We start from the raw sequence: 16,467 nt of genomic DNA, 5'->3' as shown, positions 1-16,467 counted from the left end.
TTGGGAAGGACTACTTGACTTTTTACGAAAGTCTGTCTGTCATCAAGACTGGCCATGACACCCTTCGTACTGTCTCGTGGAACTACCTGAAGTCATAGGTTAGAGAGTAGCTATTGACAGTTTCTAACTTACACGCACCCCTTATGTATTATCATAAGGCTGCGATGATATAAACAAACTTTAGTTTGGTGGAAACTATGAAAACCTCTTATGAAATATGTGAGGTAGTATTGGTAAATAGACTTTTTTACTGGTTTTATAAGCCAAGGAGCAGTCTCTTCCAGGGTAAGTTTCATGTTTCTCTCTTGATTCAAGTGACATGAGACTGAAGAGTTGAGAGTAGGGCAGTTTAAGGGATATATCAACCACGGGTAGCAAGGGCTTGAAAATGTGTTAAAAGCAAGGGGGTGGGGAAGAGTTTCCAACACCAATGTCGTTTCAGAACATTATTGCTTTCGCTCATGATATTCCTGTCACCTGTATTTGCCAAAACATAAAAATTGGTAATAATAAGTTCCTCTACCTACTTTTTAAGTTTCCCTGAGCTTTTATCTTAAAATATTTGGAAATCATTTTGTGTATTTTCTTATCCTCTTTCATCCTTGGCATTTTCACAGGCAAAATTGACATTAAATATTCTCTCAAAATTTAACACATCAAACCGAGGATGGTTAGAGTTGTTAGGTGCTAATAAAACATCTGGCATTGCAAAGGGTCTTTAAATAAAACACATAAGCCTACTTTATAGGTGTAACTGACCCACTAATTATGCGTTAGTGTGTCTGTGTATGCGGCTGCTCTGTGAATTAAGTACTCGCCACTCATTGACTTTTGAAGGACTATAAACAGGGTAATAAGCAATGATTTAAGAAACCTATTGAAAATTAAGAGGCAGCTGTATGTAGTGTTTGATTAACTATTTAAAAATGTTTGATTGATGCGTGCTGTCAGCAAATGCTCTACCCAATCTTCTAAATCAGATGAAGCACTTGGATTTTATTAGTGATTAAAAATGCGTATGTTTGTGCATTGTCAGTGCTATTTCAAAGAAAAGTCTTTCTTTAAATGTTGCCTTACCTTCATATGCTTTCACCCATAAGCCAGTTCCTCTGATATTGTGAGATGCATGCATGAATGATTGTGTGATTGATATAGAATCACAGAAGGGCTGATGTTGGCAGGGACCTCTGGAAGTCATCTGGTCCGACCCACCTGCTCAAGCAGGGTCACCCAGACCAAGCTGCTCAGGACCATTTCCAGATGGCTTTTGAGTATCTCCAGGGATGGGGACTCTACAACCTCTCATTCACCCACACAGTAAAAAAGAGTGTTTCTTTGGTGGTTCCTAAGGAACCTCCTCTGTTTTGGTTTGTGTCCATTGCTTTATTCTGTCACTGGGCACCACTCAAAGTGTCCAGTCCTCCTTTTGCAGAAGACCTTTACTTGCGATAGTCTTACTGCTCCCAATAGTGGGGAGAGGTGTAAGTTCTTGCCAGGCATTACACCCAGTTAGATGTGTTCTGGCAATTCCGTATCTTTGCTGCTCAGAGGAGTTCGTGTTTTCTTATATTCATGAAAGAGCTCCATGCATTCCTTGGGTTAGTGGTGTTGAGTGCTTTTCATGCTTCTGTGATTTCTGTTAAGATCAGTTAGAGAAAATGATTTCTTTGTAGTAAAGAAAAGCAGGTTTTCTGAAAGCACAAGGATTCTTAGATTGAAGCTTGAGCTCATGGCTAAGTGACAACGCCAGAGCCAAGGGTGTTGCTAGTCTTTACCCAAACTTCAGACCTATTTAAGTGAAAGAACCAGAATTTGCATAAGAAAGAGCAAAGGAAGGATTATGCTGTTGGTACAAAGGCATGCTGTCTTCAGGGAGGCAGAATGGAAAGAATCAGATGGGGAAATATGCTTATACAAAGGAATATCTTCCCTTAGCAGGATGTAAAATGTTCACATACTCTCCAGTGTGACTTAAAATAAAGTTTAGGTACTCTTTCAATGTGACTGTTAAAAGTGTGCGTGAAGTGTAGGTATGCATGGAAGTTTTTGTTGTTAAATTACTTTTTCCCTAATGTTGTTGCTCCAACAGCTTAATAAAATATTGTAAGGTTATGAGGTGCATGATAAGGAGGATAAATCAGGTGTTCGTGCTGATGTAGCCTCACTGTGACATGCCAGTAGTGATAATGTCTAGTGTGGATACAACAGCCTATCATCACATCTTGTAAAATGATGATAATTGACAAAATCTTGCTGTGTTCAGCGTTTTAAACATTTTGTTTTGTTTTTTTTTTTCTCATGATTCTTAAAAAAATATGTTTAATGTTCAGCTTTTGTATCGTTTGGTTTTGTGTACATGTCTTTCCCCTTCCCCCATCCCCAGTTCTGAAGAAAATGCGTTTTAGAAGGTGGTTGTTTCCCAGGCAATGAGTATTTGCCATCCAGCCAACTTGGCTGCTGTGTTTGTTTGCTTGCCCTTTGGATCAACAGCTGCTTAGCAGCTCTTAGTATGGCTGCTTGCCACACGGTGGAGAATCAGAAGTTCTCCCTCCTCCTAAAGATCTCTTGAAGTTGTATTTGTTTGCCTCACTGGAGGAATCCCAAGAGGAAAAGGCAGAAAGTTGAGCCATCCTCCTTAAGGCTTTTTTTTTTTTTTTTAAAGGGGAGCTTTGTGAAGATTGTTGCCTCCTCTCCCATCACCGTGCAGCAGCAGCATCCACCATCTCTGATCCGGTGGCCGTGGTGGGGGGCACAGCCAGCTTTGGGGGCTGGGGCCCGGTGGTGCCCCACGGGAGCACCCTGCGCCAGAGCCTGGCCTGAGGGTGCCCGAGAGCTGATCTGAGCAGTGTCGATGCCTTCGGTTTTGATAGCAATCAGAAGAGATGTTTTTCAGATTACTGAGTCCAACAGGTCACAGAGTTGTGTAATATTTTTGCACTTGGATTTTTCTCACTTACTGCCTTTTTTGGCACAGGAGCTGTATCTCAGCCTGTGAACAACTCTTCTATTTCTTAGATGTACTGTTGACGGGCAGGCAAACAGAAATTTGTTTTTCTGTACTGTAGTAAATACAGTTTATATGTTTTCACAGTAGGGCTGATCAGATACTTTTCATGTGACAAGTTTTCCTGCAGTCTGGGTGGACTAAAGAAATTAGAAACAGTTGAAATAACGATTTAGCAGAACGGCTTTTTTACCGTCCTTTGAGGCTAGTGCCTGAGGGCACTGAGGGTTTTCAGCAGATATTTCAGGGGGCTCTGAAGGGACTCATGAAGATTGATCTGTTGAGTGCCCTGGAAAACTGTTATGCATTTCCGCTGTGTATGAATTTATAAAAATATATATATATGCCTTTGTTGGTTTGCTTAAGTACTGTAAATTTAAAGAAATACACGTGGTGAGAAGAGACAAGGAACTTTTTACAGTTAAATACAAAAATTCTTGAATCAAAATGGGTTGTTTTCACCCAAAATACATAGAGAGTAATATCACGGGGCTCAGCTGCCTCATCTGAAACAATGAAATACTTCTCAGTGTAAAAAGCTTTCATGAGCTTATTTTTTCTTGAAAGATACTGTTCTTTCAGGATCTCAGGTTTATTATCTAAATAATATTAGCTTCTGAAAATAGATCTACTAAACTGTTCCTGCACGTCACTCGTGCGTCTCTATAGAAGTCATTCTTTGGGGCATTACTTTTCTGTTTACCTTTGTGTTTAATTTCTGTATGCATGAATGCAGAGAGCTAAAAACAAAGCTAATACAACATCATCTAATTGTTACTTCATCAGGTCAGCCCCATGGAAAAAAGGTGTGTCTCTTCCGCTTTAAGCCTATGGCAGTTACAAAGCAAGATGAAACTTTAAAAAAATCAAACTAAAGCTGTTACTTGTTTAAATTAATACTCGTTGAATTATATATAGTGTTAGTTTGCACTACTGTAAAATAAAAACAAACTAATACAAATAGTGAAACACACTGAAAACTTAAACTTGCAGAGTACCTGAAGCGCTCTCGGCCTTTACTGAGTATTTCATTACTCAGATTATGAAAGGGACATTTGTTGTTTTTTTTGTTTTATTTTAAGTGGGTTAGCTTCTGACTTCGTCTTTACCTCAGGTTAGTTATTGGACTCATTGCTGGGCTTATTGACTGCAGGTTCACAAAGGCTTCTGAAATCGTAAGGTATAGTTTTTCCCACCTCTACTATAGCTTGTTTATGACAGCAAGAAAACAGCTTTGCTAAAGAAAAGCCTCATAGCTGTGACTTATTTATGTAACACTGAGTGTTTTCTGTGACAACATTTTCCATTGACTGAGGCCCAGCATGGATGTAAAAGTTACCCGCGTACACCTTCCTTGATTATATTTTCAGTCTGTTTCTAAAACAGAATAAATTAAGTTGCCTGCTGGACATACCTACTAGGCACCTGACAATATTTATTATTATTTCCTTGGAATAACTGAGATGTTGCTAGTAATAAACAAATACTACTTTAAATTGCTCAAGATTTTTTTAATTTGTTCTAATTAATTTAATTTTGTGACGGTTAATTTTCTTAATAATTTCTTTTAGTCATTTTATTTTTTGTTATTCAAAGCCATTATTACCTTTGATTATCCTATTGGAAATTAGAGCCCACAATTTGAGACAAACTGGACTGGTAACTTACAATAGTGCTTTCGGACCTTTGAAATGTGTATTAATAAAATGCTACATTATTCATACTGGCAAAGATGATACTTTTTTTTTTTTTTTTTTGCTTTTAAAGCCTTCACTGATTTGATTAAAGTACTAGTAAATTTCCTTGTAGTGGAAATTATTTGTCTTGGGTAAACAAAGCTAATTAAAGTGAAAAGTTAATATAGGAAGTTGAGATTCGCATAGGTGGCAGGTATTGAGGTGTTTCCTGCGCAGCCAAAAGGTTTGAAGTGGGGTGGCGAAGCCAGCAAGGGGTTTGCTTGGCTTTAAGTCCTGGCTCTTGTGTGGGGAACCGCTCATTGGGTTACCTGTATGTTGAAGCTGTGTTGGCAGATATGAGACCTGGTTATGGTGGAAATGGACACTGATGAGTACCTAAAGGTGTGTTGGGGGAAAATAATGTGTTATGTCGCAGCCAGGACAACATCTTTAATGAGGTTCATATATTGCTGTTGAGTGTATGATCTTTTACATACAGTAAGTAGTATATTCTTTGATGTACAGTAAGTAGAACTCCTACAGATGTGGCTCATCTGCTGTGTGGTAAGTGTAAAAACTGTAGAAATCAGACATGTTATATTTGTTCTCTGTAGTTTTAATTGATGTTTCTGTGATGTAATTGCAGTATCATAGGCACACCATACAGGTAATAACATCATACATCTCTAGATAGGGAAAACCCCATTTACACTCTCTAGCTATTTCTGCAGACATTTGACTGCCCATTAAGCTCTGCTTATAAGACCACTTATAAGACCATAAAATAGGAAAATGGAGTAACTTTATTATGAAATTTCTTGGTTGATTAATGTAGGATCAGAACCCTGTCTCACTGCGTTAGAACTAAGATCAGAGGAAAGCAGATAATCTGCTCAGGATCCCATATGTGGTCATGTAAAGCTGTGTTTTGGCCTCTTCAACCATACCGGAAAATAATGCTATAAAAGATTATAAGATGTGTCTGGATAAGAGTATCAAGTCCAGAAAATGGAACTACGTGGACTGTGTCTGGGAGTTTAAAAGCACTACTGCTTTCTTATATCTAGCTCATGCCAACAAATAGATTGGTATGCATTTGTAAACCTGTCTGCTTTCAGTGTTTCTAAGTGACTTCGTGTTCATTTTCCTTAGAGTCGATTTTTTTTTTTGTTTAGAAAAGTTTATGAAAAAATAAGGTTATGCAGAAAATTAATTTTGAGGAAAGTTATCCTGATTTTACTGTAGTTCTAACTTTTAGAACTATTTGAAATAATTGAGAAAATAGACTTGTGTTTTGTAATGGCTTATTTTTTGGTGATGGGTGATGCCCAAAAGGACATAACATTTTCATGATGGATAAGCATTAAATTTTATCTTTTAAATATTGTGTGTGAGAGAGAGCAACATAATATTTCAGTAGCTAACCGAAGTTAACTAACAAGACTCTAATAAAGACAAGTGGAGTTGTTCAAATCAGGCTTTGAAATTTCCTCTGAAGCTGACTATTTCAATTTTTATTAATATCAAGGGCTGATTATATTAGGGAATGTTTTCTAATATATTAAGATATTTTTCCTTGGGGGTTGTGTATGAATGTTTTAATATTATATGCTAAAAACCCAAAGCATTGTTTGCACAAAAAAAAAAAAAGAAAGAAAAGAAATATCCAAATATAATACCAGTAATCTGTGAGTTGAGAAATACTGATGCTGGGAAATACATTCGTTTTTTAAACCTGTATTTGGGGGATTCAGTATTGTCAATCTCAATAAGGAAGACGAGGGTAATGTCTTCAGAGTAGCTTGTGCATTTTTAGTGTACCGTATTGGATCACTACTTTGTTTAGCTGATGTAGAAGAAAATGTTTTTATCAATAAAACTTGAGTAGTAAGTAGGTCATATTTATAAAGAGAAAACAGTGCAAATTATTGTTTTGAACCTTTTAAGATGAAGTTACTGATGTTCCAGGCTTCACCTAGAAATCTTGCCATGCATTGGCCACTAGGATATTCAGATGTAATTCAAATATAGCTGTAAGGAATGTGCCATTGCTTTTGGAAGGAGAAATTGTAAAGTATAGTATATGTAGCACATTAGTGTACTATATGCAAAATTCAAAATGTTTTGATAAGATATCTGCTCTTTTTGTATCCTACCATTTATTTCTTTTATCTGTAACTGTGATAACACTGTTCTCATAATTTCTCATTAGTAGGCATACATATTTTAACAACATATTTGAGCTCTCTCATTTCTCCTTTGCCCTCTGCAGCTGAAGAGGGGAAAAAAGAAAGGGCATTCTTTGTTGCCATAAACACATTAGAGCAAAATAGCAAAATCTAAAAGCTGTTTCACTGAAGATAAGTGAAAGAAATTTTGGAAGTAGGCTGTGCACAACTAGCAACAAGGAACTTGTTTATGAAGGGTGAAAACCCTGGGTATTGGGTAAAAATAAAAGGCCAGACTATGAAAAGCGTTTGTATGTTTTTCTCACTTTGAAACTAATGGGAATTGGATAACTAAATGCCTTTTGAAGTCTGACCCAAACATCCTAGGTGAAAATTTGTCAAAATCTCAAGATTTCCCCCTTTCACCACTCTCGCTACTTGAGAGTAGCTTCACTGAGGTCAAGAGTTAAAGTGCTTTAAGTTATATGCGGAGAGGTATGTTTGTCTTGAAGAATAGCAACGTTTGCATTGTAAAAACAAATTTTGCACTCTCTTAATTTTCATAGTTATCATCATCAAAGAATCTGAATGACTCACAAACTGTAAGGATTTTATTCCTCAGACTTGTCTCTATTATGGACAGAAATATTTGGATTTAAAAATGGTTAGCAGAGAGTACATTTATTTACGTGTACGTACCTTTTCATTCGTTAAGGTTGCAGGAAAGTTCATGACATTGACTTCTGTATCAAAAGGTACTCCTTTCTGCTGCGGAACACAGTAACTCACAAGAGGAGGAATCTGCAAAATGAGTTCCTCAGTTTCTTATGGGAAAAACATTCCAAAATAGTATATTACACTTGAAAGTCATGACTTTTTTCCCTTTGATTATATGGGATAAAGCTACTTGAAGGTGGCATTTTTCTCTAAGAATATCCTTTCTTTGGTGTACCTGTAATGATTTCTTGCCATGCCTGAAGAACCTAAATAAGATTGTCCAAACCTTTCTTAGAAGAGACTTATTCAGTATTTCAAAATATATTTCTCAGCCAATAAAAACCCAATACCCCAGGAATAGGAATTCTTTGGACCTCAGAAACTGATTTTCAGTACTGAATAAAGTAATTCTATAAAGGAGCGAACAAGTAATTCAGTTGGGTATTGTGTCTAAAAAGCACATCCCGTATGTTTTCTTACATTGGCTGCATGAAGAATTGGTATTTTTTTGTTATTGTTGTGGTTACTCCACAATTTTAATCTCTTTGTTAGATTCTTCATGATCTTTGGCAACTGTTAGGTGTGCCCTGAAGCACATAGGTGGTCTGAGCTTTATGTCAGCATACTCTGCCTTCAAAATATTAATTTGTTTCTTGTGCTATACACAATTTATACAGCAAGGTTGAGGGGGTTATTCTGTTATTTGGACAGCCATCTTATTTTTATGAAGTCTTTATTCCTCCCTTTTCATGTTCTGAATTGCCTTGTCTGGTGGGTGACTACTTGTTGCCGTTATTTCTGGTTACGTACCATGTGCTGTGGGTGGAGGGACTTACTGTATCTTTTTCTGTCTTCTCAATATGAATTTCTGAGGCTCTCGTCACTTGTTTAACACACTGTAATCACCTGATCTATTTGAATGAAATTTCCTCTAATATTACTTCTCTACGTTTGACGCGCTGTCAGTGGAGATCGTCAGATTCTGTTACATCCAAGAGAACCTGAGATGTCAAGTGACTCTTCTCCTAGAAGCAGTGCATGTCTGTTTTATGTTGCCTTTTCTCGTGTGCGATAGCAGCAGTTCAAATACATTTCTCAAATGGCCCTCATCCCTATGAGCAGCTAGTTGATTGTATTCAACTTCCATTGAGTGAGGAGGACCACAAGGAGGGTGACTAAGCTGATGAGATAAGGTGGTTAAAAAAATTGCAATATTTATCCTAAAAAGAATTCCCCAGCCCACCCTCACATCTGGTGTTATTAATGTTGCTTAGTAAAATTGTAGATTCCTGTCTTTAGTTGCTTATTAGACTAGTGTGTCTGTAGAATAGAATAGAATATTTCAGTCGGAAGGGACCTACAGTGATGATCTAGTCCAACTGCCTGACCGATTCAGGGCTGACCAAAAGTTAAAGCATGTCGTTAAAGGTATTGTCCAAACGCCTCTTAAACACTGGCAACCTTGGGGCCACCTCTCTAGAAAGCCTGTTCCAGTGTGTGACCACCCTCTGGGTAAAGAAATGCTTCCTCATGTCCAGTCTAAACCTCCCCTGGTGCAGCTTTGAACCATTCCCACACATCCTGTCACTGGATACCAGGGAGAAGAGCTCAGCGCCTCCCTCTCCACTTCCCCTGCTCAGGAAGCTGTAGAGAACAATGAGGTTGCCCCTCAGCCTCCTTTTCTCCAGACTAGACAAACAAGTCCTTGGCTGCTCCTCATATGACATTCCTTCCAGCCCTTTCACCAGCTCTGTTGCCCTCCTCTGGACACAATAAACTATAGACTTGATTTTTTGGAGATTACAATTTAGTTTGCTTTTTGGGGATGATAGAAGCAAAATAGCAAGTTTTAGCATCGCTACATGTTTTTGTTTGTTTTGTTTTTGTGTTTGTTTTTTTGTTTGTTTGTTTAATCAGTAAATCTTCCCTCAAGTTCCTTCTCATACCTTTTGTTTGCATTTGCTCCTTCCTGCACTTTCGGCATTGTTATTGGTGTGGTCAGACAGTTATTTCCCTGCCTCAGTTGTTTAACTGTCTGCCTCAAATGCCTCTGTGAAGGAGAGGCCAATGAATCAAATAGCAGACTTGTTTGTGGTTGATGGTATTGGAGGGCTTAAAAAGCATTTGTCCAAGCTTTGATTGACTTTGGCTGCCTCAGAGTTTGGTATTACACATTTTTTTAAATATCTGTAAGATATTAACATATCAACATATATATGTGTGTGTATATATCTTCAACATCCACAAGTGTCTCAATTCTGTTCTAGCTGAAATCCCAACATGTGCAATTTATGTCAAAATATGTCATGCGCATTTCACCATTTATTGGTTGAAATAATCTAGTCTAATTAAATCAGCTGTAAGCTAAAGAATAGGCATGTTTATATATATTTTTTTTATATATATATATATATATATATAAAAAAAGTGGATTTAGAGAGGGAGAAAATCATTTCATGTAGTCCTGAAGCATGAGAAATTTTCGAAAGCATAAACTTCACAATCTTCCGCTTCACTGTTAGGAGCTAAAAGTGAGTAGCAAGTCGTAACATAGCCACATATTTAAATCTACATCCAAAATAAACTCAACCTCAAACCTTCAAAGCCAACACCCTCCTACCCAAATCCTTACTGAAATAGCCAACCTTATATAATTTATTTGTAGTTAAACTTAGTTGCGTTTCTTTGGTAGACTTTTCCTTATATCTTGAGATAAGTTTCTTTCCAGAAGTGAGCGAGCTGATGTACTTAAGCCTGTTAAAATATGGATGTGAGCAATTTCACTCCATTAACATTTAAGTAGTGCATTGGAAGTACAGTTGTACCTTACAGAGTAGTGCAACTCCCGGTGTCAGAGAATAGATGAATTATAAAATAAGTTTGGTGGCAAATGGTCCCTGAAAGGTATTCATTTGATCGTGTCTGCTTTTACATGATTCCTACGTAGCTTAGCAAAGGCAGTGAAGTTATTCTTTTAGCCATCGGAGAACAGGAAGGACAGAAGTCTGCTAACCAACCTCTGTTATGCAAGATGCCAGATTACAAACTAGCTCTTTAGTAGATAAGCAGGTCTTTCCCACTTTATTTTAAGACAAATAAGTGCGTGGAGATGGTGGAGGTGGGAAAAGCTGTTGAGAGTCTTTAAAATTTTGGAAGAGAGGAGAGGAAACAAGGAACTTTGCTGTATCTGAGTTGTACCTCAGCATCTATTACTGAAAACATTTGTTTCAAGTAAGCAGTAAGATTTTTTGGTTGGAAAGCTTGGTACTGTGTGCAGATACTTTAAAAAAAGGGAAGTATTTCTGTAGAGAGTTGTCTTTGAGAAGGATGGCCAGAGCCGCAACTCATTTAATTTAGCTTTTTATAATCAAGGAAAGGAAAGAAGGACCAGAGACTATGTAAAATCCATGAAAGTCTTATCTGAGAGAAGGTTAAGCTACTATACTGATGAATACTATGGAAAATTGAGTTTAACTTTGCTCTCCCCCCCCCCGCCATTACTGCATACCTATCTTCATAAAGCAGAATGAAATAAGAACTATGTACCATGCATCAGGAACTCCTTTTGCTTTTCTAGTGTAAGTCAGCATTGAAAGAGGCAACACCAAACTGAAAACATCACCTTTCTTTTCTCTGTGTAGGTCAACTTACTCATTATTCGCAAAAACTGTGATCAGTGTGTGTTCCTGGCAAAATGCAATTTACATCTTACATTAGTAAGAAAATAGGAAAGCAGCTATCAGGAGCGCATGAGCCAGAAAGGCGTGACATAATGAATAGCTTAAATTTTATTTTTCTCTAGTAGCAAGTTGAGAATGCTTTCTCTCAGTAAGGAATGTAGAATGTGCAGGATCTAGCCCTTGTTCAGGAAAGCAACTTATTAAATCTTAATCTGTCAAAGTATTTCTTCGCCTCTCTGCTTCATGTAATGCTTCTAAAGTGTTTGAATGGTGTATTTTTGTATCTGTGAAATTATGAACTAGATGGTAAAGCAATCAAAGGTTGGAGTGTACTCTTCAGTATGCACATATCAGCCCTGCAGGGGTGGGTAGAAGTTTCATATACAAATACAGTGACTGAATTTAGTTCACAGTGTGTAAATGGACTGTTGAGAAGATTTTTGTGTTGCACCCTGTTGCTCCATAATGTATGCATGCTGGGGTGCTCGTTTGTTGTGCCATAGTCCTGTTGTATCCCTGAGGATTTTTCAGTGGCCTTCATCTTCAGATGAAGAAATGCAGGATATGCAAAATAAATGCAGTGGGAGGTTTTCAAAATGGCTAAGAAATAAATTAAGTAATCAGCATTTCACCTGCTGTACTAAATGGATGCTATTAGTAAACACTAGAGGGTAGGTTTTCAGCGTATAAAGACTCCGAGTAGCAGCAATCTTTGATAATGATGGGAATTGCATGTTTAATTCCCTTCATGCCTTACTGAGATTTAGCTAGTAGCTGTGTGGGACTTAAGATCAGCTAAAGCTGTCTGCAACTCCAAATTTTCATTTCCCAAAGTTGTGAATACTTTTTCTTTTGGCTTATAAATCTGTAGACGCTCTGCTCTGATATTATACATGCAAATTGACTCTAACTGGATCATTTTGCATCAGTCTGAGCTGATGAGAAAAGCCCCACGCTAACCATATGTTATACTATCTCTGTAAAGGGAGCAATGGGATATTCTGTACTTTTCGTAGCTGTCACCGGATCCGTAGCTTTTTTCCTAAACTGTATGTTTAGGCACCCACGGAGAACTGGATTTACAGTCCTCTGTTTCCTGAGATGCGGTGATTGTGATGTGAAAGCATAAGAAAAGATTTTTAAAAGGAAAACAAAATAATCTATGCAACTGTGAAGGGACAAAAAAGTCTCAGTAGCTGGAAATTCATCATAAAATTAGTTTTTCTAGCTTTCATAAAAACTAAACATTTGAATTTGTTTCCTTTATCATTTTCCTTGCTCTGCTTAAATGAAGGATAATCTTATCTATGGGGACTTTTTTCTTTTTCAACATTTATGCTAAAGATCAGCGTAGGTAGCTTCAAATAGCTTCAATAGTCTTTACTTGCTGCTCCTGTTTACTGAGAAAGCACTCCCTATAGCTTTCTTTCATGAAACTGTGACAAGTTTTCCCCACTCCCTCCCAGTTTTGTGGTGCACGTTTTTCTACCACACGTTGTTTTCTTGGCTTTCTGGTTGTTGATTTGAAATATGTACTATGACTGTTATCAGGCAAATGGACACTTGCTCTTTTTTTTTTAGTTTGTTTAAAAATCTTGCAATGTGGTTTACCTTATTTTTAGTTTATTTTTTTTAAGCTACTGTTGCGGCTTTGAAAATGGAGAAAAAGTTGCCAATCGGGCTTTGTCAAGCTGGCAGTAAGGTTATGCAGATTGTACATAAGGATAGTAGCTATTTGTCTTTTATTTCTTGCTTTGCTTTTCATGCTCAACATTGTTGTAGCTGGTCTAAGACTTCTTGAAGATTTTAAATACCTTTATTTCTGAAAAACTTAAATATCCTGCCTGAGGTTTAAAAAACCATTTAAGAACAAAAGGGAATTATATTTCCCCTTTTTCACTATGGACTTTAATATCGTAGCTAAAAAGATTATAAATTGAAATGAAATGTTAGAAAAATATTTCCATAACTCATAAAATTTTTAAGAACTTTAGCAATTGAGCAAGGATTGGCATCTTTTGCATTAATTTAAACTAGGGTCTATGGTGTAGTTAAAGCTTTGAAAAAAGGAGGGTAGTCAAGTTGAAGAGGTAGATTATATGAATTTTGGAGGGTTAATAGGATGTGAAATATTTAATGGAGTAAATGTGTAGAAAAGTTGTGAGAATCAGGAATCAGAAAGAACCCAAGATGACCTTCCTGCTGAAGATACACTTAATCCATTTTGTGTGTAGAAACATGGTTTGTTTTGTAGTTTTAGTCTGTTTTCACAGAGAAACAGGATTTTTGCAGCCACGTGGTATTCCTGTCTTTAATCATTTTTAGATATATTTTGGTCGTAAGAATCTGTTTTGACCACATTTGACAGTGTGATAAAGGTCTTAAGTACAAACCTGCATTAAAATAAACAGATGGATAACATGCCCAAATGAGAGAGATGCTGTATTACTTGATTATCCAGTAAAAGTGAGATAAATGTCCTAGGCTCGGAAAGAGGTTCAGTTGGAGTTTACATCTTCGATACGCATCAAGGTCAATCAACCACAGGGCACAAATCTATAAGATACCAGGCTTCATTAGAGTTCATTGGATTGCTTTTTTTGTTTGTTTCTTTGGAGGTTGGTATTAGTAAGACTTTCCTATAAAGATGTTTTCTTTACTGGTTCACAGACAGATGATGTTTCTGTCAATTGGATGTCAGTTTTGTTGCCTGGTGTAGCTTTTCTTCTTAAAGTATTATCTTGAAATACCAGCAGCTCTAGGTTTCAGAGCGCGTAGGGGCAAATATGCCAAGGGAAGGTGGGAGATGGGCAGGGAACTGGGGGGTGGGGTAGGGCAGGGCAGGGAGGACAAGGACATGAGGAGGAGAGAAGAGGGCAGTGGAAGCATACTTAATGGGACGTTTTTCTACTTTAAAGAGAGAAGTATAATTGCATATCAGGTATATTAGATTGTTTACAGGTGTTAGTTTATTATTGTATATTATCTGTTTGGTCAGTTAGTAAGTGCTGTTTCTCAGTTGTTTTGTGTTTAAGAGACACTGCGTTTACCACTTTGTGTAAAACAGAGACTTGTTTGCCTAAAATATGGCCTATGGTCCCTGGTTTTGGGGCAGAGGGGAGCAATAATGGACTGGGCGTTCGTGTTTTTGTGTGTGCGTGTTCTCATTTGCAACTCTAGGAAGAAATAATTTGTTTGTAATCACCAGGAAAAGCCAATCTCTTGGGAACAGGTTTGGGGTCAGGGTGGGAGGAGGGTGAGAGAAGGGAGTTCAGTCTCCAGAATTTCAGTGCTGGTGCTCTTGGGGATGGTTGTCTCTAAGCTTCTTAAACGTTAATGTGAGGAGTTCAGTAAAATGCACTTGAGGAATAACGGGTCCAGTGTTAATGGCAATAATTTGGCCTCTGAATGCTAACAAATGAAGTGTATGCTGATCAATACCGGAAGGGAAAGAATACTAATTTGTTCAAGAAATGTGAATCAGACTGCATTTTTAAGAGGGTGCCCGTCAGCTTGCCGCCCTCTGTTGGAAAACCAAATTTTGCCCAAGTGGGGCTATTTTGTAAAATCTTTTGATAGAAGAACAGAAGTGGTTGATGACAGGAAGGAGTCGTATGATTATAATTTGTGTATGTGATCATGAGCTTACTTGATGGGGAATTTCCGAGTCAAATAATCACATGAACTAGATCATTATCAGAACTTGAAGATCTGAGTATTTTGACATCAGTCACCCATTGAGTAAACAAACATTTGCAGAAAGTTTCTTACACAAGCTGCTTCTTCCCCCCTCCCTAAGGAAAGAGCCAGGGCTGGTTGCAACAGTCGATCTGTATTACAGATAAATTTGCTAACCACCAAGATAGTATTCTTGCTCATGATTACTGTTGTTAAAGCAGTTTTTCTTTATGTAAATTAATATTCACTAGTTTATTAATATTCCTGCCCCGGGTGAATATTATGTGCAAGGGACTGGTTGATCTGCTATAAAATGAAAATCACCAAAAATTTTATGTGTATTTATGTGTAATCCCAGAACCCCACCAAACAAAGGCTTTAACGAATTTGACGTTCTTCTGATTAAATAATTTTACTAGAAATTTCCTTACTGGTTATAATGATGACCAGTAGGCAGCTTCACTGCTCTTTTAATTTCTTATTTTTCAGTAACAACAGTAGAGGAAAAAAAATGAAGGTGATTTCAAATACTGAAATGTGTATTTGCAAAAAGTGGGTGGTGGTTGGGGTTTTTTTTATTTGTTTTTTTTCCTCCATTTTGAGTGATGTGGCTACCTGTATTAAAACCCAAGGGGGATGAATTGGAATGGAGGAGAAAAAAAAAAAAAGGCATTTGGGAAGAATCATTTGCATTTTCAAGATTGCTTAATAAGCATTTTGCTTTAATGAGCACACTTTAGTCATTCCATAGGAGTTTGAGAGTTATTAATAGCAGTGTCATTCCCAGAGCAGTCATAAGTATTTAGATCCCTGTACTGAGTTTAATCGGTTAAAATATATATTCTCCCTAGTTTGCTGCCCCCAAAACATTTTTTTCAGCTGCTAGACAAACTCTTTCTTCTTCAGTGCTGTTAATCAGCTCAGAAGAGTTAACTCTTAATTACTTAATTAAGCCTTTTTATTATAGAATATGGCATTAATTTAATTCCTAATTTAAGCTAGTTAAATAACCTTACAGACCTGATTAGGTGAATTACATTGATTATTTGCTATTCAAATAAATAACACAAGCTTCTGCATAAATGGCATCTAATCCCTGTAATTATGTTTTGTTAGGATTCCTTCTTAAATAGTAAATATTACTTTTTTAATGTTCAGATGTCATTTACTTAAATACTATCTAGTGGAACGCCTTCTAGAAAAAATGCTGATAGACGTTGACTGTTAAGCGTGGATGTTCTCAGTGCGTTGAATCTGATACTTGCCCATGAATAGCTTGAGATCAGCTTTGGGCTCTAGAAAACATTGGATTAATGTTTAAGGAACTGATTTAGCAAAATGTTTCAACATGTTCATAATTCTGAATGCTTGCGTATACATATAGACTTCAGTTACTTATGCACTTGAATTAAGATGTGATAATATCTTTTTGAGTCTAAGGCATACATGACCAATTTCTTTATGATAAAAAGTAAAAATATTTTAGGATTAAAAAAGGTCAGACCTTATATTGCCTAGACTTCTTTTTGCTAAGTTACCAGATT

This window comes from Larus michahellis, chromosome 5, assembly GCF_964199755.1.
Source record: "Larus michahellis chromosome 5, bLarMic1.1, whole genome shotgun sequence".
Taxonomy (NCBI): Eukaryota; Metazoa; Chordata; class Aves; order Charadriiformes; family Laridae; genus Larus; species Larus michahellis.
This window is presented reverse-complemented; position numbering follows the sequence as displayed.